We start from the raw sequence: 27070 nt of genomic DNA, 5'->3' as shown, positions 1-27070 counted from the left end.
TCCAGATATATGCCACTAAAAGGAGCTCAAATTAGCATTTGAGGCGACAACAAACTAACCGTAGCAAACACTTGGCGAGTCGACAATACCAAATTGAAGCTCTCTTCCCCCTCTCTTTATACCAGAAATTAGAAATATGGAGAAAAACACATGACTTAAAAAACCACGAAAAGATGGCACCATATCGTGGTTTTGGAAATATTTTGAAATGTCAAAAAGCGGCAAAACAATGTGTAAGACTGCTGTATAACAACAACCAGTGTGCAATAAGGTGTTCTCACCCAATATAGTACCCAATAGCGAGTTTAAACAAATACGACGGCAATGATAAAAGCCATGGCATAAAACAATATATCAATTAAAAAACTAGACATGAAATGAACTCCTTCGGCAAAATTTCAAAATTCCCTCCAAACCACGACGAGAAAAACACCAAATGGCGACGAAACGTTTGCGCGGTGAACCCACATATCTTAATGCACTAAGACAACCTATTTATCTTCATACGCTAAGACAGCCCATCTATTTTTATACAATTGGACAGAAAAAATGCATTTAGCTTATCTCTACCTATTTAGAGCTATGAAACAAAATAATTTTAACAAATATCAGAACTGAGCCCTAAACACGGATCATTTTTTTTTCATTTTCCGACGTCTTAGTTGCTTGTTAACCGATAAAAAGTCGTTTTCCATTGTTTTTGACAGTATTGATACCAAAATCACAAACTCTTGTCACTAATATCCCCTTCTAAACCTGTTAATATCCCAAACTTAATGGTATCCAAAGTATCTTATTGGCAGTTCAATGTCGTACGATATCCTCTAAATTCGATGTGGCGAGAGATAGTAAATACGCTTGGTCCCCGGAGCAATACATTAAGTTTGAGAAACATAAAATGGGTACACAACAATTATTTGCAGATTTATGATGCTGCGCCATCATTTTATTTTCTTGTTCTTTTCTGATCAAGCAATTGCCGACGCTGTGCTTTTAAACAGCGTGGAAAGGTAGCTTACCAGGTTTTAAATTGTCAAATACAAGTTTCTTTGGTTTCTTTTAAGCGGAACATTCTTAGGGAGATACTACTTACGTGATGTTTGCCTTGTATAAAGAAAGCATTTTAAAAATAAAACAATTAGGCAATGACAAAATAATTTTAAAAGTTCGTGAGCAGAAAAAATTGGTGAATAAAGACTAATTGAACTGTATTGTGTTCTATTCGGTTTTTCTAGGCAGACGGCTATTTACATGTAAATTATTAAGTTATTATTTTACTTAAGATACAAATAAAATATATAATAGTATTGTAAAATAACCTTGCCATAAAAACACTAAAACTTGAGGTAAAATGCGAGTAAAAAAAAATATTTTATAAAAAATAAAATGATTATTATCGCCGAGATCATTAGCTTTGTCATCATGAATATCAAAAAGAGTAACTATATTTGCGATGATAGGGCTTTTAAGGACTGAAGATCTTCTAGGGAAGATCTTCACGGTCACTTTTTTTTTGCTTCCCAATATAAAAATAATTTAAAAATGTCGTGAGCAGAAAAATTGGTGGAATAAAGATTAATTCGACAAGCCGCATTGTTACCAGTTTACTCACGGTCGATTACGTAACAATCTCTAATGATTTTTAACGGAAAACGCGAAATATATTTCAAAATATTGAAAGCAGTTTGTCTAATGGAAGTTTCTTTGAGGATGTGATTGATAATTTAGTGCGGATGGCCTTTTAAATATTTTGGATTTTAATAGATTCTTTTGTCTTTAACTGGTTGAGGTTTCCGTCGGACCTCCGGAAGTAAACTGGTGACAATGCGGCTTTAAGACGTATAGTGTGTGGAAAAAAGGCCGATATGTATCAGACAACAACAGCAACAAAAAACACATTATTAAGCGCTTATGAATCAGCCAGAAAGTTTCCTTGTCAGAAAGGGATTATATATTGATTTTAAAAATTGCTGCGAAAGTTTGTTCGAAGGAAACGCGATAACATCGCTTTCGAACCTTTTTGCAGAATGCTGCAACAAATATTGTACGATTTTGCTACTCGTATTAACAGCTCCTGATTGTTCTTAACTCCATAAAGACTTATTGTGTCCACAAAAGAGAATTACTTGTTATTCGTCTCGTAGTTATCAAAATGTTTTTTCTGTATTTGTTTTCTATTTTCAAATTTATAAAGAAGTATGTCTAAATGTCTAAATATTTCCAAGTTGAAATCTTTCACCAGGAGCCAAATTAGCTCAACTTGACAGGAGCTGTTATACAATACTTGGACAATCAGTGCATTTGATGCAGTTTAACACAAATCTATTTCGTAGACCAACGCTGCCGTTAGTCCACTCCTCAGTTAAACTAACATTCGATGACATCAATGTTAATCTACGTAAAATGTGCATGAATTGAAAAACCGTTACAAACGGTGCGCGCACTTTATGCGTGTGCCGTTTTAATCGCCTAATAATTAACGAACTTCGATGCCTACATGTGGAAACCAGCTCGTTTCGCTTGTTAAGTGTGACCATCTCTAGCTTTATAATTTTAAAATGTTTCTCTGTAGTGCAAAAATTCCATCTCTTAGTTTCCTTAGAGAATGCCTTTGCTCTAGCTATTATCTTCCAACTTACTGTGTAATTGATTCTCCTATCTTTTAACTGCCATATGTGCTTACTCGGTCTCGTTTCTCCTACTTTCAATTCTAAATAAAGAAGCGTGATTTCTCCATCTTGTCTTTAACTCGTTTGCTGTTAGACCCACATACGTTTCGCATTTATTACTTTAGCTTGGTAAACTATCTATTTTTCGAGGTATTTTCCCCCCTTCAACCTTTAACAACGCCGCACCCCAATACCAAAACTCGTTGAGGAAAAGCGGCCATAATTACCTGCTCAAGTTCCAGCCAACAGCACAAAGGCCTGATGCGCAACGACGCAATAGACATCCGCAATAGTCTGGTATAATCCACCATTTAACTCTATTCAGACTGGGCTATTTGAGCTGTCTGTGACTGCGGGGTGGGCTAAAACGCCCCCCCATATCAAACATATTCCCCACATATAGTGTCCTTCGTATGTATTGCCTTATATGGGCATTGATGCCCATATTTAGAGGAGCTACAGTTTTCCCGTTCCCTGATCTCCTGAAAACATGATGAAAATATGCTGATTCATGTCAATTTGAGACTTGCGGCCAAAATTTGTTAGAAAACCTTGATCGCTTGGTCAAATCTTTTTTTCACTGATCTCGAAAAGCCCTTAGACCCAGGCTCCTAAGAGGTCGGCCGAGTGGGTATGAAGGACACCCAAATTTTGATATGCCCCCCTCCGTATTTCATGAACCGCTTTGGCTATGACTATCAAACTTACAGACAATGATCACCAGCCTGCAAAGAATCGTCACGCCCTATTTTGGTGTGTCGGATCAATTATGACGTTACAATGACGTCATAAATACGATGTCTAGATATTCTTTCAAATATTGCCTAAATTATCAGATATCGGCTTGAAATCATTTTACACCATTTAGATATGTCAAAACAAACCTTTTTGCGGCTTTACAATGCAAAAAGGCCATAAAAACGTTTATAATCAATTTTTTTTTAGAATTTTCGCGATCTTGGGTCCGCCATTTTGGATTCTTATGATTTTTGCAAAAGAAAAAAAATATGTAATTATTACAAAAAAAGTATTTGCATGCACACAGTAATGATAAATGCATAATATTAGCTTTTAAAGTATCATCTAGTAAATCTAGTGACATTTTTAACAACAGTTTTGAGAGAGCAAAATTTACCCACCCCTCCTCCCAAATATCCGAAGTAAAAAAATTCTAGCGCTGTTGTGAAACTAGTCATCTAAACAAACTTATAAAGTCAAAAGAGGTGAAAAACGGCGAAAAAACTGTTACCATGGTAACATGGAGCTTCTACACTACATGTCAATGCCATCAAAACGTCCGCAGATAGATTCTAGGAAAAGTCACCAAGTTTTAGCCTCTTAGCTGCTATGGTTTAGAAGTTATAGCAATTTCCCGGAGGGGGGGGGGGCTTAAAAAGCCCCCCCCCCCAGTCTGAATAGGGTTAGCAAAAACGTGAGCACAAATATAGGCAGATAATACCCTAAGTTAGTGCTCTACAGTGTTAGTGGAATGTATTATACGTGTGGGGAACTGGATGGTATAAAGTTAGCCAAGGATATTCATTTTTCACGACAGGTCTGTTTCGAAAGGAACCTTTCGTTCCTCTCTCGTCAGGTGCGCGATGGTTTAATAGCCATATACCTTAACGGATAATTTTTTTTATGACATTCGATGACAATAGGCGCACTCTAGATGTTAGCAAAAAAAACACCAAAATCTTAAATACTCTACCAGATATTCAAGAAAAACCGAAACCGAACGAGTGTTGCGTTATTATCGAAGGCGTCAATAATCCCATAATCCCGGGGCCGGTTCCTAAAAAAAGGATTAGCTTATGCCCGGATTAACCTAGATTATTTGCTGGCTGAACTAGTTGTCTTAACGCTTCTGTGAAAATAAGCAAAAGACAGAAAGGGCTAATGTTCGAAATGTATGTGTAGTTATTTTTAAATAACTTTAAAAGGAATAAGAGCGAAATTTTCGTGTTGAATTTGTGTCGGCAGTGTTTTCTTGTTAAACAACAAACGGTCTCGAAAGCGGCGTGGAAGAAATTAATAATCTTAGCCGCATCACTGAAATCGCACAAACATAACTAAACAATCCTTAATCTACGTATTCCAGGGATTAATTCGGTGCCATTTACGTAGGGGTTGGTGATGTATTGAAGGAATAAAAGCGAAATCTTCGTGTTTAATTTGTGTCGGCAGTGTTTTCTTGTTAAACAACACAACGCTCTCGAAGTGACGTGAAAGAAGTTTCTGATCTTAGCCGCATCACTGAAATCACACAAAAATTACTAAACAATCCTTAATCTACGTATTCCAGGGATTAATTCGAGGCTAGTTGACATGACGAAAAAACCTGGAAAACGCGCAATTCCAGTTAGAGAGAGAAGACAAAATTTCTTACATTGGCTATAGGTTCCTCGTATTACGGACTGATTTTCAAAACATAAGTAGATAGATAGATAGGGGTTTTATTCAATTGCCATGGCAGTATTACAGACTGAATTAAGGCAAAGGGCCAGCACATATAGCGTTATACTATTACAGAAATCGATAAGTAACAAAGTCACCAAAGCGTTTAGTTACAGAAATATGTTTGTAGGTATTCATACTGCCGGATCTTAGTGAGTATCCATGCACATTATTAATTACGCCTCCAGTAATTACAGATCGAAGGGGTTCTAGCTCCTTAGCGGAGGTCAAGAGACTGATACAAAGCTCGCGCCTGCGGTCAGCAAGACTTTGGAGCCCGCTGGCTTCCAAGGCCTCCTTGTATCGTAGATGGGGTAAAACGATACGGAGGGCCCTCTTTTGGATGCCCTCAACAATGTCGACAAGGAACCCTGTTATGTTAGCCCATACTGGACCTGCGTACTCCACAACAGATCTAATGAGTACACAATAGATGGCAACAAGATCCTGGACCGGTACTCCAGATTTCTTAAGGAGCCGGAGAGCGTAGAGCCTTTTGTTTGCCTTCTTAACTACATAGTCTACGTGCTTATTTCACGATAGATCTGAGCTAATGTGGACGCCGAGGATTTTGTAGCTTTCAACCCTTTTAATCACGGAGCCAATGAGTTGCAGGGCATTAACTGGCGAGGGCTGGTACTGCAGGAAATTAATGACTAATTCCCGACACTTTTTGGGGTTGAGCCTCATCCCACGCTCCGTAGCAAAATTGCAAATATCATTAGCAATAAATGGCAGATAACTTGGCGAGCACCTGGGAATCACTTCAAAGATGGTGGTGTCATCAACATACTTAATGCGATATGGCCAAGTGCTCGCCAGCCTGTTCACAAGTATAGCAAACAATAGTGGAGCAAGCTTAGTGCCTGTGGTACGCCCCCACTGATTTTGACGCGCTGTGGTCGGGCTGTGAGAAAGGCAGCAATCCAATTTTGGAGATACTCGTTGACTCCCAGGAGGTCGAGCTCAGACATTAAGACGTTATGGTCGACTAAGTCAAAGCCCTTTGAAAAGTCGGCAAAAAATATGCGCACATAATTTTCGCCTCTTTCAAGCGATTCAAGGATGCAATGGAAAAAATACACCAGGGCCAGCACAGTAGACTTCCCTGATACAGAGAACTGTTTAGGGTCAAGCTTATCCTTGACGAATGCGAATAGCGAATCAAGTGCAAATTCCTCCATAACTTTAGCTAACTGAGAAGTAAGGGTAATGGGTCTAAGGTCCTCACTCAGAGTCTTTGGAGGGGAGCACTATGGCACTGGATGGACAATCGACTCCTTCAGTTCTTGGGGAACAAAGCCTTCCATCAATGAGGAATTGTACAGGTTGCAGACGACATCAGACAGTTCAGGGGCAAATTCCTTCCATATGACACTAGGGACTGGGTCAGGTCCAGATGACTTCTTCACTTTGATGCGACTTAGGTCTTTAAACGCCTTTCCAGGGGTGATAAGCAGTTAAGGGGGGACTGGCCCCGAGCAGGTAACTTGCTGGCTGATGGGCGCGAAATTAGACGTAAGACCAAGGAGAAACTCATTGAATCTTTCAGCAAGAATCTGGACCGACGGGGTAGAGTCATCCATCAGCTGGTGCCACCACTCATTTGAGACAACAGAGCCACTCAGACATTTGACTTCCTGCCACCAGCGGGAAATATTTGACTCTTTAAGCGCAGCAACTTTGTTGGAATAGTATCTTTCTCTGCATACTTTACACTCTCTTTGCACTTGATTCCTGAGTTCTTTGTACAGGCGAGAGTCTTTACCGAGGGTGGTAAGAGCCTTCTGTCTGCGAGCAATCAAGGAACAAAGTGATGTGCCAATCCAGGTAACGTGAGGCCAAGTACACATAACCAGATTTTGGCTTTTTATGATAATTTTTCCTTGATCATCATTGCCCTGTGTTCAGCTCAGAGACGAAAAGCTCAAATTTCAATGACATTTTACAAAAAGTCGCATTAATTAAAAAAAAAGTCGCACTTGATATTTCGTTTGCTATAAGTTACTAAGTACTCAGAGAAATTCTCCGCCTTATTCGATGTGAAATCGGCTTATTTGACGCGTCACGTCATGTTTTTCAGTCATGTCGTGCTAGTTACGTAGGGGTTCGTGATGTCTCCAAGGAATAAGGGCGAAATCTTCGTGTTCAATTTGTGTCGGCAGTGTTTTCTTGTTAATCAACAAACGTTCTCGAAAGCGGTGTCAAGGAAATTACTAATATCAGCCGCATCACTGAAATTGCACAAAAATAACTACACAATCCTTAATCTACGTATTCCAGGGATTAATTCGAGGCTAGTTACGTAGGGGTTCGTGATGTATTAAAGGACAACAACACAACGGTCGGAGCAGGCTCTTCAGCTACCAAGGTTACATAACCTAGATTTCAAAGTTTTTTTTCTAGAAAAACCACCATCACGTGGCCAACCAATGAGAGTAGGCCGCTCATTTATTGATGTTATGTAACTCGGTCAAAATTGTAAGGCGCATGGGCACGTGTATAACGAAATCCGATTCATCTGATTTTCGTATTACTGGAACAACAAATAAGACTTTTATGCCAGGCTTGTATATTCATAATTTCACAGTACACCAAAAACTGGAATTCGAAGCACGCATATATTTTCTCATGTAATTTGTCCATAGCGCGAGTTATTCTAGAATGTGCGATTTTTTTTGTCAGTTGTAATGTTTTTGCGTCTCGCGCCACTATTCTGATGTATTTAAATAAGATTGTAACGATTCACATTCTTCAGTCTGCCCTGAAGAAGTCTTCAAGAGTCTAATCCAAGTTTTTGGTGTATTGTATTCATTCTTCTGGTTCACGAACACCACTATTTGGGCTTTTGTATTTATTCATAATATCACAGTATATAGCAGTCAACATAATGAAGAAACCGCTGTCACTTTAGGGGTTTGATAAAGAAAAAAACTCCCTTTCCAGGACCTCAATTGAAGGTGGAAAATTGTATTCCTTCGATAATTTACGAGGCCTCGCGGTGCGACAAACTTGAAAAATGACAGTAAAATTGCAGGTATCCCAATTGATGGCTTGCAGGAATTCCAATTGATGGAATTAATCAGTTTCTTATTTAAAAGGGGCAGCGGTAGACAACAACAACAAAGAAACATCAATTTTTATGGATAAACTTTCTTAAATCATCACCCCCTCCCTTCCTAACGTTTTCTGCAGAATCGACAAAAACTAAAAAAAAAAAAAACAAGCAAACAAACAAATAAACAAAACAAACAAAGCCAGCCAATTAAACGATGGATTTATGACAAAAAGTGCATACCTGTTTATGCGACATGAAAATAAATACGTCTTTTGAATATATTGTGCTAAATCTGCCATCGTGTGATCTGCCGCACTTTATATACTGCGTACTCATTTTACGAATGTTTTGCTCTAAACCTTATATTCATCTTTCGGGTGAATACGGCACACTGGCGCACGAAATCGAGGCGATCCCACCCGTGTCAAAGTCGAGGTTGTCTTGTGCTTCGTATAATAGAGTGAAATTTGAAAATAGGAAAAAAAATCAATTCTACACGATTTCCTGTTATCCCCGCTAGCGAGTTGTGGTGGATAATAGGCAAATGGATTTTTTTCTCCGTCTTATTTTTTTTACGTCACGATAACATTATCCTAATTTTTTTTAAATTCTTATTTCTTTACTTGGTCTAATTATTGAGTAATCTTGATATTGGCTAATAAAGAAAAAATATGTTTTTGTAAAAAAAAGCTTTTGTTTTGTTTTCCTTCGCTTCAAAGTTAAATCGTATTTCAAGTACGTCACGATAACATTATCCTTATTTTTTTTAAATTCTCATTTCTTTATTCGATCCAATAATTGAATGATCTAGATATTGCCAAATAATGAAAAAAATAAAAATAAAAAAGATTTTAAAAATAATGTTTTTGCTTTGTTATCCTTTACTTTGCTGTAATTTAAAAGCGAGGTTACGAAAATGATGAAAAAAACCTAATAAAGAGTTTTTAAATTTATATGGATCGCTCCCCCCCTCCGGGCATTACAAACGGGTTTTATCAAGTCAATAAAAGGTCTCGACTTACCTTTTAACTTCTTAATATAAAGTTCCAAGTTCACTTCTGCTGGCCTACTCACAACCACTTACTATCAGCTTTTCACACAATGAACAGAACGATACTAAAATTTACAAGTCGGCTACAAAGAAAAAAATCGTTTTTACATAATGTATGAAAGCTTCCTATCCTGGTATAATATTACAAACTGACGTATGGGGTCTTGTCTGCTTTCGATAATGATATGCGACGCTAATGGCGGTCCAAGTTTTTCGTGAAGTTTGAAATTTGTCATCATTGGCCCCTAATATAACCTCCTACGCAGCGGCTTTTAGTATCGGGCTTCCTGTGCTTAAAACCAAATCACGCTATAGGAGAGTCCTCCAATAAAGCGTTCCCCTTCTTCCCTTCTGTCAATCTGTCAAAAATATAATTTATGTAGACAAAGAAAAAATAGACCGGAATAAATGTCCCGAGAGAACCCTAAATTATTTTACGTGTTGTTTTTATAAGTACAAAAATAAGTAAAAAGTTATCTGGATAATTATATAATATCAGTGTCCATACTAATTCACTATCAGACAGATTTTGAAAGGATCTAGTTTAAAACTAATGACGCTGACCCTCTAATTAACAGCTTGTAAAGAGTGCTTGTAAAACGACAATACCAGCACGTTCAAGCATATTTCTATGATTGTTTTCCGTTATTGCTTAGTAAAAAGTCTAAACATTTATCATAAATTCAATACATCAATTTTCCAGGTTTGATTTTTTTCCATTCTTAATTGCAAAAAGAGCTTTTTAAAAGCCTTTTGAGGAATATAGTCTAATGCACCGCTTGATGTTCTTTCTATTGTTTAACACTTCTATAAGTTATTTACGAGCATAAGTAATCTGCGAGCGTGGTTGTTGATTTCCTTAGTGGTTTTAATGACTTTGTCTGGTTGTTTGATATCTAATTCTGAATTACAGAATAAAACTGTGCGAGCGTAAAAAAGAAAAAGAAGAAACTCATGAAAGAAGAAGATGAAAAAAAAAAGAAAAGAAAGGGAAAAAATGCAAAGAGAAAAGAAAGGGAAAGGGAAAAAGAAAATACTATATGGAAAGAAATTGATAAAAAATAAATAAAAATCCATAAAAAAAGAGAAATGTAAAATAAAAAAAGAGAGAAAAATTGGAAAAACAATAAGAATGATCTAGAATCTGAATGACCTAAATGTTCAAGACATAAATTAAAGTAAGAACAAAAGACAGATAACTAAAAACAGAAGTAGAAATCTAATCAAAATACTATATCGGGTGTAATATAAAATAGAATAAGAAAAATTGGTATTTCCAAATACATACCTATATATTTTACTTGAAGCCTGCCTATCGTCTTAAATTATCGCCGAATGCGGTTCTTGGCGAGAGTTTGCGAGCACGGGCAAAATGCTCAAAGCTGATCGGGAAAATTGCCCTTAAAATTACTTGCAAATATATCATTGGAAATGCCAGAACGTTTAAACAGCACACGTGCATACGAGCACTTCATTTGATTGCAAGGACGCTTAAATTTGCTTAATGTATTAGTAGTATTTTCATTGCGCACGCGCACTCAGGGCTTAAAGCTAAACAAAAGGATTGGCTCTCTAGCTTGTCATTTTGAGGTCTGTAAGATAGAGGAAAAGAACGCGTCTTTTAAACAAATCGCAATATGATTAAGCTCATTCCTCAACAGTGCCCATCGATTATTAAAACTTTATCATGTTCTACATTTTAGCTTCTTTGTCAAGCTGCACTTAGATCACCTGTGATAGATAGTTTAGGTCTCAGTAAGTGTCACAAAACAATTGTCTGTCTGTTTCAATAACATTTGACCATGTATGTTATCTATTTCTTGTTTAATTTGAATGTTTGCATTCGCATTCGGATTCCCTAATGATCAGTTCTGTTTCAAATGACAAACCCAAAATTTGATTTGCACGAAGTTGCACGTTCTGCACCTTTTGATTTAAATGGTTGAACGGTTCCTACTGTCGCGAATGAAAGAAATCAGATAAAAACTGGACTATTTTATTGTTACACCAGGGGCATTGGGTGATCCCTGTGTAAGTTGTTATTTCTCTTTTGAATGGCTATCATTACTTAATAAAAACAAATCATTTTTGTAAAAAAAAACCTGTATACCATTGTTTTCTTTTTCTTCTTTTTTTTTTTTTTTTTTTTTTTTTTACAAAAGGTTAACACATTGACCCCTCAACCGGCCTGTACCGGCTTTGGGAAGTACCCACAACCCAAAAAATTTATAAATTCAAAATAAACACAACAAGATGAAGATACTCAGGCATCAGTCTAAGGGATAAATGGTCTTGCAGATATGCATCAAACCAAGGTGTTGGCATCTGCTCTTAAGCCAAATAATAGCACCGGTTCTTTGACAAATCCCAAATCGAACAAGGAGAGAAAAGCAGAATCACCCCTCTCAATAAAACGCTCAAAATACCACACAAGGGAGAGAGATAAGCAAACACAGCTCAAGACACAAATAGATACCTTTATTCTGATCCTCCAGGTACATTTCCATGGCCTCAAAACACAATGTCCACTCCTTGAAGGCTTGTACAACCACGAAGATGTCTTTACGTATTGCAAAGCATTCTGGGAGATCAAGCTCACTTAGGAGAGCTGTGGTGATTCATTAGAAAATTATTTTCTAATCCAGGCAAAGCCAAACAAGAAAAAATCATCATGAATCCACCTTTGCTTGCAAATATCCATAAGCAAAGCAATCAATTATGCCCCAAAAGACTTCATGATGTCCTGAGACACTCTCCTAATATGCTCATAGCTGTATTTTTGATGAAAAATACAAGCAACCATCAACTTGTGCTGGCTTCAGCACAACGACAAGGGATTAAAAGTGGGGACCGCAAAGCACTGTTGGAAAGCTTGGATACCGCTGACTAGGTGCAGCTGTGTTTGACTTCGACGGGCTGTATAAAACTCAGAATAGGGGGGAGGTATCTGTTTTCAGTCTGTTTTTTGTAAATTCAGCTCAAAAATAGGCAGGCGTCAATGGGTTAAGGTCGCCGCACATACATTTTGGAGTCAAATATATCTTTCTATTTGCTCTAATTGTACTCTAGGCAGTAGCATAAGACAGAAAAAAAAGCGATAACAATCGCCGACAAGGGAACTTATCATGTAATCTCAAATAAAATGAGCTGAAAATTAAAACATAGTCTCTCATCTCCGCCCAGTATGCATTTAGTTTTTTTTTTACTGTGTGGATAACTTGGAAAACATAGATTGACAAGATCCGTGTCACTTTTTATCTTTAATATGCTTTTTATAAGGCGTAGTTTGAGAACTTGGACTAAAACAAGTATTTTATAAGGGATTAAAAAGCTATGGCTGTTTAATAAGCTAACGAATGATCGAAAATCCTCTAAAAATAATCTTTATAGTTCATACTTCTGTATCATTATTTTGAAGGGCTTTGAGAGGGTAAGGTCGAATTATTGCAATAATGGTCTTCTTCCATTTCATTGTTTATAAAGATAGTAAGGATGGGAGTAAAATATATCTTAAGCCATTAGGAAGCCGAGAAGTTATACGTGCCAAGACGATAACATCTCCCATAACCTCTTTTGAAATTCTATATATTCATGATAAAAACATTCATAATCAAGCAAGGAAGTATGGAATAGTATTAATGCTCCTTCGGAGGAAATGTCAGAAGGAAAAATGAACTCGATTGTAATGGCTATGAATATATGTAAGAATATACTGGGGACACAGCAATGCAATTACTGCCCTGTTGTTGTAGATTTTTTTATAGTTCTGGCTAGAAACGCTAGAGCAAGCTAATTTGGATTTATCTACCTACTAAGATTTGGAGTATTCTAAAAATAATTGTTAACGTTTACCCAAAAAGCTAGAACCGCTTCTCAACTCCGAAACGGAATATGTTTTGTACCCATTGATTTGGTTAACGAGTGAGATGCCTTGGTTAAAGGCAATAAGAGGGTAGGCCAATGAAAAAAAATCAATGCTTTTGACTGACGGCAGCCAAAATGTATGGAATTTATTTAATCTCAGAGAGTATTCTTAATGCTGTTTTGACGAATACTTAGCTGTGCACAGATTATCGCGACAAGTGATATTAAGTGAGGATAATAATGTTTTTAAAAATTGAAATAGGGTGTGTCGTCAAATTCAAGATAGCTTTTTCTGAAACGATTAAAATAAATTCTTATATAAATTTTTGCCCTATGTTTAACAGTTATTATAAAAAGTTAGGTAATGTTTATAGACATTAGCATCAAACTCTTAATTTCCGGGTTTATACCAATATATCAGTAGTTTAGGACTTGGAAACAAACCATACCAAGTTTTATTGCCATAAGATGGGTTTTCGTGGGGTTTTGCCGGCTTTTTAATGTAAAAAATATCGCACTCTCGAGCGAAAAGTGACCCACTTTTCGAAAGCGCCAGGCGTTCCTCGTTGGTTCAGGAATCCTGAAGGTGGTCGATATAATGATCAATTACTTCCTCCAAATCCAAGAGCTTTGGTGTTGGCTTTGGTATTTAAGCATAATAAACACTGAATTAAGAGACTTGGTTGCAGCTAGTATATAATATGATCAGCTTTCCCGCTATGTCTCCTAGGTACAACATTAAACATATACTTATATGGGAAATATAAAGCTTATAAGGCAATACTAAAGCACACTATCCATTAGGCCATGTTTGATATGATGAGTTTTACAATCAATTTATACAAAACTTCCCTTATGCGCGCCTGTTAACATAAGAATGAATAAAATACTAGGGTAGCTTGTTTCTGTTTGGTGAATACTGACCTAAAGAGAAACCTTGCAACGAATGTCAAACAGATGAAGCACTTGTTAATTACACTTAAGATAATGTGGTTGGATCTAAATCTTGACAATAAGGAATTTTGAATAATGAAGTTCTGTGAATGTTCACGTGAAGTTCACGTTAATATTAATGTTTTGATAATTTTTTCAAAGTTCTTGTCATAGTGTCTGTCAACCGCCATTTTGCCATTCTAGGAAGTTTGAAAAAGCTATCCATATCGATCTGTTGATTAAGATAAAGATTTGGGATATTTTTGTTTAAATTTGGCTACTGAAATGTAAAACTTTTATAAGATGTTTTTTCTAAATTTTAATAATTTATATTGTCTTTACATAAGAAGAAAACAATCAGGAAGGTTTTATATTTGGTATTTGACAAATGCCCTTTAAAACGTTCAAACTGTTTACTCTTGTCCTATTTTGTCTTTTGCCGTACAATCTTATTTGTTTTTAGTGAATTGATACATCAACACGTTCTCCAAAGAAGTGGTTAAAAGCTGCCATGCATAAGTTCAAAACACAAGTTCTAACTACTTATTATACATCGCTTGTAAGGATGGTTTATACCCGTGCGAAATGAAATAATTTTGGGAGCTCCAAGATCTCCCATGATATTCTGGATTCTCATAAAATTCGTAAATCCATATTGCGATTTTCTAGGAAAATATGGAAGCTAAATACTGTACACCTCAATACCTCAAGGTAATTCCGTTTCCTAGAAGATTCTAGGAACTCCCAAAATCCTCAGCAATTTTCCTGGATTCTCCTAAAAGTCGGGATAATATCGTAATGCTAAAGTGCCAGTATCTGGAAAAAATTTGGGCGTTTCAGGGGTTAATGGTCACTTCAGACTGTGTGGCAGAAATTCCTAGAAACTCTTAGGAGGGTCAGAATTATCTCCCTCCCTTGGAAAAAAAAGCGTAACCGCGATTTAGATCAAAGGAATAGATAAGTAGATGAGAGTATTTTTACAAAAAAAAAAATGTATAATGCAAAATGTTAGTTAGCAGCCCCTAATAAAAGCGTTACCATAATATTAAGATACCTCAGAAGGTTTCTATTTCATGGCTTCGATGCTAGGTTTGTTGTCTCTTGGAAGCTAACCACAGGAAGCCCTCGGTTCAGCTGTTGGAAGCCTTCTAAACTAAAACATCAATTAATACATATAATAAGCTTTGTAGGATAATGCTTCATATATATATATATAGAAAAAAGTTAAAAATACAGGGGGCTCAATTTGTCACCGGAATTCCACTCTATCTTTTCAGGGATACTTTAAACCAAAAGCGCAACGAAATGGAAAGACAGAACAAAAACACGGCAAGTTTTCCTAAATAAGGTCTGGTTCACCTAGTTAAGCTTAAATTTTTGCTTAGAGCTTCCTCATTTATGTAGGCCAACATATTAAAAAGTGATTTTTCTAATGGATTCGTCTTCGAGATATGAGACTTGAAGTGCAATTTGTGCAATTTTCAAATGTGCAAAGTATAAATTCTCCTCGTTAAGAAGACGGGCTCTAATCAGAAATTAAGCCAGCTTTGCTGGCTAATATCTAAATTTCATATCTTCTAAATTTCTTTTAAATTTGGAATTAAGCTTTTGGTCAGAGGAACTCCTTGTATGCGGAAATTTGAGCCTCAATTTTTACCTTCTGAAAATTCAGTGACTAGATGTTACCTGGAATTTTAGTCATTAGAATAGGCAATGCTATAAGCGCTACAGCAGATGGTTACACACTCGAAACGACCTTTCATCCTGTCTGACTATTGAGTTGCCAAAAGACACATAAAGAGCAAGTTATCTCGAAATAGTTTGTGAAATCTGTACATGACACCAGTTATAGTTGTAAAATAGTAATACGAATGGCTAATATTAGTTAAAACATGTTGGCAATACCCTTTTTTCTGGCTCCAAGTAGGAAGACTCAATGGCGCTGAGATCAATCTAAAGAATCCACTTTCGGAAATGTTGCTTTTGCAGCCGTAACACAGTAATAGTGCACCCTTATTATCTTAAGGGAAAAAAACGAAAACGGCTCGGCGGATTAGAATTAAATGGCTCTCAATGTTTTCGATGGGAGGCGATTTGTTCATCTATTTGCTTTTGCTGGGATACAATTCAGAGAAGCAACCATCGGGACATTACCTTTCTTATCTTGTCGCGGTTATTAACTTTTTCAATTTGATTTCATTACACATATTATTTTCTATTATCCAGTTGACTTTAACTTGACTATAGCAGCATTTGCTATACTTATAGAACAAAGGATCTGAACCAGCTTTCTCTCTTGTTGGAAGCGGGGCCTTATGAAATCCTTCGTAGTTAAAACTTGCGTTTCTAGCGACAACAAAATAAGCGCTTACCTTTGGGCCGTTCGGTGCCCCAGGGATATCCACTATTCTTTGCTTGTCGTATTGTGCTCACTATCCATTTACTTACACCTTGTTTATCTCGTTGCCATCAAAATGCCATTAAAAGATTGGCTTAAAGACACGGGTTACGCGCGCAGATGTCATTAAAATAAATTGTAAGGAATATCGCTTAGATAGAAAGACACGGATATGGAACTATTAATAATTGATAAATGCAGCATTTCCAATTACTTTTTTCACTCAATTCTGTAAAACAGCAAGCACATTCGTATCTGGTAGCTTCCGATGGCTCTGACATGATGAATTATATATTTTTTAATAACGTTATTTTTGGAAGAAAAATCAACTAAAGGGAAACATTGAGCTACAGAGACAAGGCGATCGCCTTGGAGGGCGATTTTATTCATGACAAGTCTTATTATATTTACTCAAATTGGATTGCAAAGAACAGCTGATCGTTTGTTAAAGAACGAATAACTGCTGAGACTGCGGAAATAAGGGAAAAACCCAGACTTTCTGGTTATGTTTGTCGAAAAAAATATCCCCTACATTAGTAGATGACTTTATTCTATGTATTTTGCTTGGCTTGGTGTGTTTTCTCGCGGAAACCAGTTTGCGAAATACAAAGAAAAAAGACCTCTGCTGGCAGGGTGAAATATAGTTACCCGAGTGGGTTTCGTCCTCACTCGCCTCTGTTTAATGTCAGCATTAATGCTAAATCCCTTATCCCATGTCAGCAGGGGGGGGGGGGGGGGGTATAATTGGCAGCGCATCAATTTTTATCTTTAAAAAGTAATGATTTTAAGAATCATCGATGATGAAGACAACATGGTGCAGCTACTTATAAACGTTCCGGTTAATTCTACCACTTATTGCTTTATCCTACTTCGAACCCCCTTACACAGGAAAAAAAATATTAGATTGTCATTGGACGGTTGAAAATGCTGAGTCATCTAATAAAATAACTAGATTTTGTAAATTTTTGTTGTTGTTATTGATGATATATAATAAAGAATACAAACAAACTGTAGAAAAAAAAACTAATTGGTCTGCAGGGGCGTGGTGGAATAAATTAACCCCCGCTTACCCTTGGTGTGCTGCACACCTCTGTAAAAAAAAAAAAGAAGGAAGAAGAAGAAGAACAGGTCATTGACCCTTTCGACGAGAGTACAGGGCATGACAAGCCTGCGAGCCAGTCTGTTTTTTCGCGTCCGTAGTAAATAATAACCATAATATACACAAAAGGCGCGAAACCCTCTTGGGACCAGGTTTCCCTCTAGATCTGGTGAGCGCTCGGAGATAGTCCAGAAGTCACGCTATTGTCGTGCCTAATTTTTAGACTTTCCGCCAAAGGTGAAAAGTGTTCTATGTGGTTGTGCATGTCAAGGCCCAATTCTAGCCCACATAGAACATCGCTTTTTTCGAAAATTCCAGTAACTTCCAGTAAATTCCAGTAACGTCAGCGCAGCTGAAACTATTTGTTCACAGAGGCGTACATCATAATTTTGTTAGGTGATTCGAGCGTGTTATATTTCAGTGAATTTTTTGTGGTCTCCCTGGCCGGGACTATTAAAGGCTACCATTATCTGTCATGCAAAAACGTGCTAATTTAACTCTCGTTAATTCTAAAAGCGTCATGTCCTGCTGTATTTGATTTCTCTTTCTTCTAGTTCATGTTTCACGGTCTCTTGAAGGCTGTATTTTAAATAGACGCCTGGAAGAAAATAACTTCCGACAAGGAGGTATTGTCCACAGTAATGGGACTTAGAATTAAATTTGCCGAACTTCCAACACAACACAATGTCTATTGCTCAAGGCTTAACGAGGTTGAAAAACATGCTATTTATAGTGAAATTACTAAGCTCCTAAAGAAAGGTGTCATTGAGCCCACCGGGCACACTGATGGTAAGATCATATCTGACATACTTACTCGGCCCAAATAAGATGGTAGCCACCGGCTAATTTTGAATCTCAAAGCATTAAACGCTTTCACAGAAAAAATTCATTTCAAAATGGATACTTTAAACACTGTTTAAACACTTCATTTTTGAAGTGATTTTTTTTGCCAATTTTAAAAGGGGTAAAACAGTTTGCAAGTTACAAATTGTCAATGCAACTGGTTACTTGAGAATACCGAAATAATTATATCCATAGCGCACGCGGTTGAAGAGAAAAAGGTGAACGAGTGATTTTAAGACACGGGGGGGGGGGGGGGGGGGGGGTAGGGCTAATCCAATTAGGAGAGGGTATCACATTGCAAAAATATCAGGAATCCATTATATTATAACTCTTTTATAATTTGTAGAAATATGGATATTTTAATGTTAAACGTTGGGAAGTTTTGAACTTCCAAAATACAAACCCCCAAAAAGCCAGTGCTATACCTTAAGTTGGTCGAAAATGACGCGGTTAAAGAGAAAAAGGTGAACGAGTGATTTTAAGACAGGGGGGGTAGGGCTAATCCAATTAGGAGAGGGTATCACATTGCAAAAATAACAGGAATCCATTATATTATAACTCTTTTATAATTTGTAGAAATATGGATATTTTAATGTTAAACGTTGGGAAGTTTTGAACTTTCAAAATACAAACCCCCAAAAAGCCAGTGCTACTACCTTAAGTTGGTCGAAAAAGATTGTTTCATGGCGTCAGTTGATTTAAAAGACGCTTACTACTCAGTAGGCATTGCTAACGAAGACAGGAAATTTCTTCGTTTTCAATGGAATGACAAACTGTATCAATATACTTGTTTGCCCAACTGAAATTGCTTAAGCCACCGCTCACGGTGTTGCACAGAGCCGGGCATGTTGCCTTGGTATACGTAAGCGATAACGATAAGCGAAACCCTTGATAACGTAAGCGAAACCCTTCATCTGTTCGACGCGCTAGGTTTTGTAATTCACCTGGACAAGTCGGTTTTCCAGCCATCACAGAGATTAGTATTTTTGGGCTTTATTATCGACTCCGTGAGCATGACGGTTTCGTTAACCGAAGAGAAAGCAACCGGTGTTTTGCGGAATTGCAATACGTTGTTACGGCATCAGAAGCCGAAAATCAGAGACGTTGCATGTACGATAGGGAAACTAGTATCGTCGTTTCCTGGTGTTATGTACGGGCCTTTGCATTATCGTACGCTCGAAAAATCTAAGGCTGTTAACCTAAGAGTTGCCAAAGGCGATTTTGACAAATGTATGACCATCTCACATGATTCTCGCAGAGAGTTACAGTGGTGGTGTGATAATCTTTGAAACTCATTCAACGTGATCTCACGGCCCCCTCCTAATGCCGAGCTTACCACAGACGCCTCCAATGAAGGATGGGGCGCTGTTTTTGGTGAAGCTAAAACCAAAAAAATTACAAAGTAATTTTTTCTATCAGAGAAACACTTAAGACTACCAAGCCGGGTAGGCATCTAGAGCCGATCCAATTAAAGGCTTACCCGTCAAATCCTAATCTATGTATTGTAACGTATCTTAGACGTTACCTGGAATTAACGAAAAATCTTAGGAAACACACCAAGCTTTTGATTAGCTACGTAAAGCCTCGTAAAACCGTTACTAGCTCTACTATCGCAAAGTGGACAAAACATGTTATGAGAAGCTCCGGTATAGATACTACACAGTTCTCGGGTAATAGGCCGGCGTCCGTCTCTTATGATAAAGCGAGCGGTATTTCATTGAGATACATACTTAAGGCGGGAGGTTGGTAAAACGCACAAACATTTGCCAAGTATTATGACAAACCAATAGAGAACAGTTTTGGCTGATCCCTTATAGATCACTTTGTTTGTACAGGAAGTTAGAAAAGACAATTGTAAAATTACCAGCTTGTCATTATTATATAAAACGCACGCCAGTTACGTGAACATGATTTGTTTTTCATATTGTAAATGCCTGTTTGTTGCTTGATACTTTACGACTTACAATAAACGACCCGATTTTCATTGACTTGAATCGACTCGATTCATAGCCTCATGTAACTAGGGCTTTCAAATCTCATGTGACTCCGTAGTGACGTAACCTGATGACGTGATAGAATTTAAAGATTAAACGAGACTTACCTGTAAGTCGAAGTTTGATTGTAATTCTATCTCGTCATCAGTCAGGAACGAAGGAGCCACAAGCCCTACCCTGGTATTTTCCCTCTCGGACTCCATTCGTTCCTAAATTTTCCCTAATTACATTTGGCACTTTAAAGAATGGCTAGTAGAGCAAGCCATGCTTCTCATGTGACTCCTTCGTTCCTGACTGATGACGAGATAGAATTACAATCAAACTCCGACTTACAGGTTAGTCTCGTTTAATTTTTAAATTATAGCTATTCCACCCATAATTTTTTTCCGTAGAATGAAAGAGTCTAAGGTGTTCTGCCATTTTGCCATTTTTAGAAAGATAGTGCGCGAAAAAATAAATTTCCATCGGCTGATCTTAGGAAATTAGTTACTTTGGAGTGAGTTTGGTAAATGAAGTTCCTTTTTTTCGTGCTATTTGCCTTTCGCTTATGGGATGCAAACAATCAAATATTTTTTTCCGGTGTTTAAGAGGAGATGCTTTAGAAACTAAAACTCGATACTTACAGCTATTGCATCCCCATACAAAACCATTGGACTAGATGCGACTCTTTTTCAGATCTTGTTACGCTGTATGTGTCGTTCGTACATTTCCGAGTCTCCTCCTTGCATGGTCCCTTGTTATGGATCTATAAATGTCATTCTGATCACGAACCGTTGAAGTATTTTAAAGTAATTATGTCGTTAGGGATCAAGGGATCACGAAGACTAACGTATTATTCGGTACATCTAAACAGTATTTTTAAAAATCCAATTTGAAACAAATCAGATTAATGATTTCAGTTTAAAATGAAAATATGTGGATTTGGCTTTAGTCGGTTAAATTACCAACGTGAAGCAATATGTCTCATAAAGCTATGACAGTTAATTTATATCACTTCTAAATGTCCAATTCTAAGAGGAAATATGCCTATAATCCGAGTTTCTATAATCTATTTTTAGAAGGTCATCTCTGCAAACTGCCAAAAGTATAGCCAGTTTGGAAAAAAAAATTATCGATTTCTGAGTTTTATCGCCGAATAAATTCCAACTCCTACAAATAGGTTTTCTTAATTAATAACTATATTATCTATAAATCTATCCCCTGGGACACAGGATAAATTCATTAAAGTCATTAAATACACCGAGGGGGGGTAAGGGAAGATATTGAAGGGGGGGCTCATAATTGAAAATTTTTAACCACCAAAAAGAGGGGGTCTTCGAAAAAAAAGGTCTCTAAGGGAAAGAGAAAGAAAATTTGGGGGTTCTATGTGGGAGGGGGAGAGGTCAAAATGTTTACAATGAAAGGGGGACTTCAAAATTTTAAGTTGTCTTGAGAAAACATTTTCCTCCCCCCCCCCCCCCCCTAACCACGATAAATATAACTCGAAGTTAAAACGTTTTTTATGATTTTTTTTTTCGAGGGGGTGCCTCGCACGCTTCATTTTTTTAACATTCGCGCAGTCTTATCATCAAATAAAATATTAGTCATCATTTGTTATTGGACTTCCATATCAAGAAAATTGAGCCAAAAATTGTCGTTTTTGCCTAAAGCGATCACTTCCATATAAGGAGACTAATAAATTCCTTATTTGGAAAATCTGCATGATTCTTGTAATTTTTAAGGTAAGCGTACCCCAGAGTCGCTTCGTAAACTTAATTACTTGTAACCAGAAGAGAAAAACAGTTACTGTGACCATCTTTACTTAGTTGAGAAGGTCCCTGAAAAGAAACTAAGTTTTCTGACAACATTTTCTTCATATGACAAATATTTCAAACCAGTTGTCCGCTATATGGGGTAAAGAGTTTGTCTATCATTGATATAGCGGCTTTAGAATAGTCCGCTATATGGAGGTTGTCAGTGTTATGATATTCATATACTGACATTAGGTCTTTAGAGGGTGTCCGCTATATGGAGGGTATCCGTCTGATGATATTCATATACTGGCATCAGGTCTTTATGATGAAAACAACATGGAGCTGCGACTTATAAACGCTCCGGTTAATTCTACCACTAATTGCTTTATCCTACTTAGTAAAAACCTTCAAAACCCTTTATACAGGATGACGAATATTATATTGTCATTAGTCGGTTGAAAAGGCTGAGTCATCGAATAAAATAACTCGATTTTGTGATTTTTTGTTGTTGTTATTGATGATATATAATAAAGAATACAAACAAACTGTAGAAAATAAAACTAATTGGTCTGCAGGGTCGTGGTGGAATAAATTAACCCCCGCTTAGATTGGTGGCCATACTTTCGGCAATAGCTACAAACCCGCTTAGCAACCGCTTTTAGTCCATTCACGTAATACCAGAAAAAGTCAACACACGAATCATAAATACGACATGAACACGGCTGTTTGTTAGATTCCCCACTCTCTTTATACCCCTTTATTTTAATTATAGCTATTCCACCCATATAATTTCTTTCCGTAGAATAAAAGAATCTAGAGGTGTTCTGTCATTTTACCATATTTTGAAAGATAGTGCGCGAAAAAATAAATTTCCATCGGCTGATCTTAGAAAATAATTTAGTTATTTTCGAGTGAGTTTGGTAAATAAAGTACTTTTTCCGTGCTATTTCCCTTTCGCTAATGGATGCAAACAATGAAATAAATTTTTCCGGTTTTTAAGAGGAGAAGCACGTTCGGATGCTTTAGAAACTAAAACTCGATACTTACAGCTATTTCAACCCCATACAAAACCATTTGACCATTTGTCAGTATTTTAAAAATTCCAATTTTAAAAACAAATCAGATTAATGCTTTCAGTTTAAACTGAAAACATGTGGATTTGTCTTTAGTCGGTTAAATTACCAACGTGAATAAATATGTCTTATATAGCTATAACAGTTAATTTGTATCACTTCTAAATGTCCAATTCTAATAACAAATATACCTATAATCCGAATTACTATAATCCACTTTAGAGGGCCATCTTTCCAAACTGGCATAAGTATAGCCATTTTGGAAAATAATCGCTCGCCTCACCGTATTTTCCAAAATGGTGGCCAAATAGCGATTTCCGGTTTTTCTTGCCAAATAAAAAAAATCCAATGTAAATCTATCCCCAGGGACAGAGGATATATGAACCATAACCAGAAAAAGAAATCAAATACCTTTCAAGAGATATCCAGTTTCTTGGTATTCAAAAATAACAAGAAAAATATAACTTATTGCAGAAAAATTATTGTATGTTTTTCTTTTTTTACGAAGATAGTATCTCCAATTACGTTTTTTTTCGAGGCGAGTGCCTCTCACGCCTATATAATGCTAAACATTCGCGCATAATTTTATCATAAAAAAGAATATTAGTCATCATTTTTTATTAGACTCACAAATATTTCACTTCATTTGTTCGCTATATGGGGTAAAAAATACAGAGAGTTTGAAGCGCCTTCGTCTTCCGCTAATAAAGGGTCTGCTTGAAAGAGTTAAAATTGACATAGTTTGTCTAGCAAGGATATAGGGGCTTTAAAATAGTCCGCTATTTGAAGGTTTTAAGTGTTTTGATATTCATATACTGACTTTAGGTCCGTTATATGGAGAAAAATGATTATTATTAGAAAACGTTGATGATGGAAACAATAAAATCAATCTTTATTGAATATTTTAAATATATATATATATAATAAGTGAAAAGCAGCGACTGATAAACGTTCCAGTTAATTCTACTTAGTCAAACGTTCGAAATCCCTTATACAGGATAAAAAAATATTTGATTGTCATTTGACGGTTGAAAATGCTGAGTCATCTCATAAAATAACTCTATTTTGTGATTTGTTGTTGTTGTTATTGAATATATATAATAAAGAATTCAAACAAACTGTAGAAAAAAACTAATTGGTCTGCAGGGTCGTGGTGGAATAAATTAACCCCCGCTTACCCTTGATGTGCTGCACACCTCTGTAAAAAAAAAAAAAAAAAGGAATAAGGGAGAAGAAGAACAGGTCATTGACCCTTTCATCGAGAGTACAGGGCATGGCAAACCTGCTAGCCAGTCTGTTTTTTCGCGTCCGTAGTACGTAATAACCATAATATACACAAAAGGCGCGAAACCCTATTGGGACCAGGTTTCCCTCTAGATCAGGTGAGCGCTCGGAGATAGTCCAGAAGTCACGCTTTTGTAGTGCCTAATTTTTGGACTTTCCGCCAAAGAAGAAAAGTGTTCTATGTGGTTGTGCATGGCAAGGCCCAAGACTTCTAGCCCACATAGAACACCTTTTTTTGCTAAAATGAAGGGCTAATTCCCGAAACCGTCAGCGCAGCTGAAAGCTATTTGTTCACAGAGGCGTACATCATAATTTTGTGAGATGATTCGAGCGTGTTATATTTCAGTGAATTTTTTGTGGTCTCCCTGGCCGGGACTATTAAAGGCTACCATTATCTGTAATGCTTAATGCGCAAAACGTGCTAATTTAACTCTCGTTAATTCTAAAAGCGTCATGTCCTGCTGTATTTGATTTCTCTTCCTTCTAGTTCATGTTTCACGGTCTCTTAAAGGCGTCATGTTCCGTTTTATATTTGCTTCATTTCAACCAGAAACATGTTAATTCTAGTCTATGTTTCACGCTGTTTTATTTTTTAAGAAGTTATGTCCCAAGGGCGCCCAACGACTAAAATTTCACAACCGGCCTAAAATGAGTTAAGATACCGTTTTTATTTGTTTGCAGTTATTTTTTTTTTTAACATTATAGTGCTTTCCTAGATATTTTTTATCTGTTCGGATTTGCTAGGCGAAATAACAGCCATCCGAAAAATCTAGTTACTCATCCCGAGGCATATGAAACTCCTAGCGATTCTAAGATCCTTAAGCGAAATTTTTAGGTAATGTCCCTTGTATATTCGCTCCCGAAAATACTAGGGTTCCTTTTTAAAAGCATGTCGGACGTAAAAATCTCCCGAAAATGGTGATGGTGGTAACAAAAACATCTAGAAATACAAATTCCGAAAAAAAATTGTACATTAGTACATTTCTAAGCCGACCCCGAAATCCGTAGGTGACCTTGCTATTTGCTTTCATTCCACCAAAAATGTTTGATAATTTTTAAAGGCGCCATGTCATGTTTTATAACATTTGCTTCCCTTCTCCAAAGAGCTTGTTTCTAGTCCTTCACATTTTCTTAACACATTGACACCTCAACCGGCTTGTACCGGCCGTCAGAAGGACCCACACCATAAACAAAATATATGCACTAATTTTTCCTTTCGTTTTGGAAACGGTACTACTTTCTATTGGTGTTTACTCATTCGGCTAGACAGAGCAATATAAAAGCAGAAAGCATGCTATTGATGTTTCATGTACGCATTCGGCATGACAAAGCAATATGCATTATCAGTCTCGGATTGATTTTTTCGCCGCTCAAATACAATACAGCCATACTTTCGGCAATAGCTACAAACCCGCTTAGCAACCGCTTTTAGCCCATTCACGTAATACCAGAAAAAAGGCAACACACGAATCATAAATACGACATGAACACGGCCCTTTGTTAGATTCCCCACTCTCTTTATACACCTCTATTTCAATTATAGCTATTCCACCCATAATTTCTTTCCGTAAAATTTAGGAATCTAGGTGTTCTGTCATTTTGCCATTTTTAGAAAGATAGTGCGCGAAAATTTAAATTTCCATAAGGCTGATCTTAAGAAATTATTCAGTTATTTTCTAGTGAGTTTGGTAAATGGAGTACTATTTTTCGTGCTATTTGCCTTTCGCTAATGGTTGCAAACAATCAAATATTTTTTCCGGTGTTTAAGAGTAAAAGCACGTTCGGATGCTTTAGAAACTAAAACTCGATACTTACAGCTATTGCATCCCCATACAAAACCATTTGACTAGTTGCGACTCTTTTTCAGATCTTGTTACGCTGTATGTGTCGTTCGTACATTTCCGAGTCTCCTCCTTGCATGGTCCCTTGTTATGGATCTATAAATGTCATTCTGATCACGAACCGTTGAAGTATTTTAAAGTAATTACGTCGTTAGTGATCGAGGGATCACGAAGACTGACGTATTATTTCTCGGTACATCTAAACAGTATTTTAAAAATTCCAATTTAAAAAGCAAACCAGATTTATGATTTAAGTTTAAACTGAAAAGATGTGGATTTGGCTTTAGCCGGTTAAATTACCAACGTGAAGTAATGTCTGATAAAGCTATGACTGTTAATTAATTTCACTTCTGAATGTCCAATTCTAAGAGCAAATATGCATATAATCCGAGTTTCTATAATCTATTTTAAAAAGGTCATCTCTGCAAACTGCCAAAAGTATAGCCATTTTTGGGAAAAAATCGCTCGCCCCACTCCTCTGCGTCCGTATTTTCCAAAATGGCGGCCAAATAGCGATTTCCGGGTTTTCATGCAAAATAAAAAATTCCAACTCCTACAAGTAGTCTACCCTAATTAGTAACTATATCTAAATCAATCTCCAAGGACACAGGACATATAGGCCCATAACCACAAAAAAACACATACATTTGCAGAGAGATTCAGTAACCTAGTGTAATCAAAGGCTGTGTGAGCCAACTCGTGAATGCATTCCTTTCTAGATATTTTCTTGTGTGCAGAAGAGATAAAACACATCCAAGATGCTGAGGGTACAT

The 27070-nt window shown here is 36.8% G+C and overlaps 1 protein-coding gene across 5 annotated transcripts in view; it reads right to left on the bottom strand.

Annotated features, from left to right (window-relative positions):
- Positions 1-26609, bottom strand: part of LOC5522219 (G-protein coupled receptor 54) — a 37083-nt gene extending 10474 nt beyond the window's left edge. Inside the window, exons 1-2 of one of the 5 annotated variants that reach the window (XM_048722633.1) lie at positions 25451-26609; positions 15087-15185 (exon numbers count right to left, since the gene is read on the bottom strand). The gene's annotated coding sequence lies outside the window, so the exon portion shown is untranslated. The other 4 variants (XM_032367669.2, XM_032367667.2, XM_032367668.2 and 1 more) reach the window with 4 other exon arrangements.
- Between the last annotated feature and the right edge of the window lie 461 nt (positions 26610-27070).

This window comes from Nematostella vectensis, chromosome 15 (assembly GCF_932526225.1).
Source record: "Nematostella vectensis chromosome 15, jaNemVect1.1, whole genome shotgun sequence".
In the NCBI taxonomy this organism is placed as follows: Eukaryota; Metazoa; Cnidaria; class Anthozoa; order Actiniaria; family Edwardsiidae; genus Nematostella; species Nematostella vectensis.
This window is presented reverse-complemented; position numbering and strand designations above follow the sequence as displayed.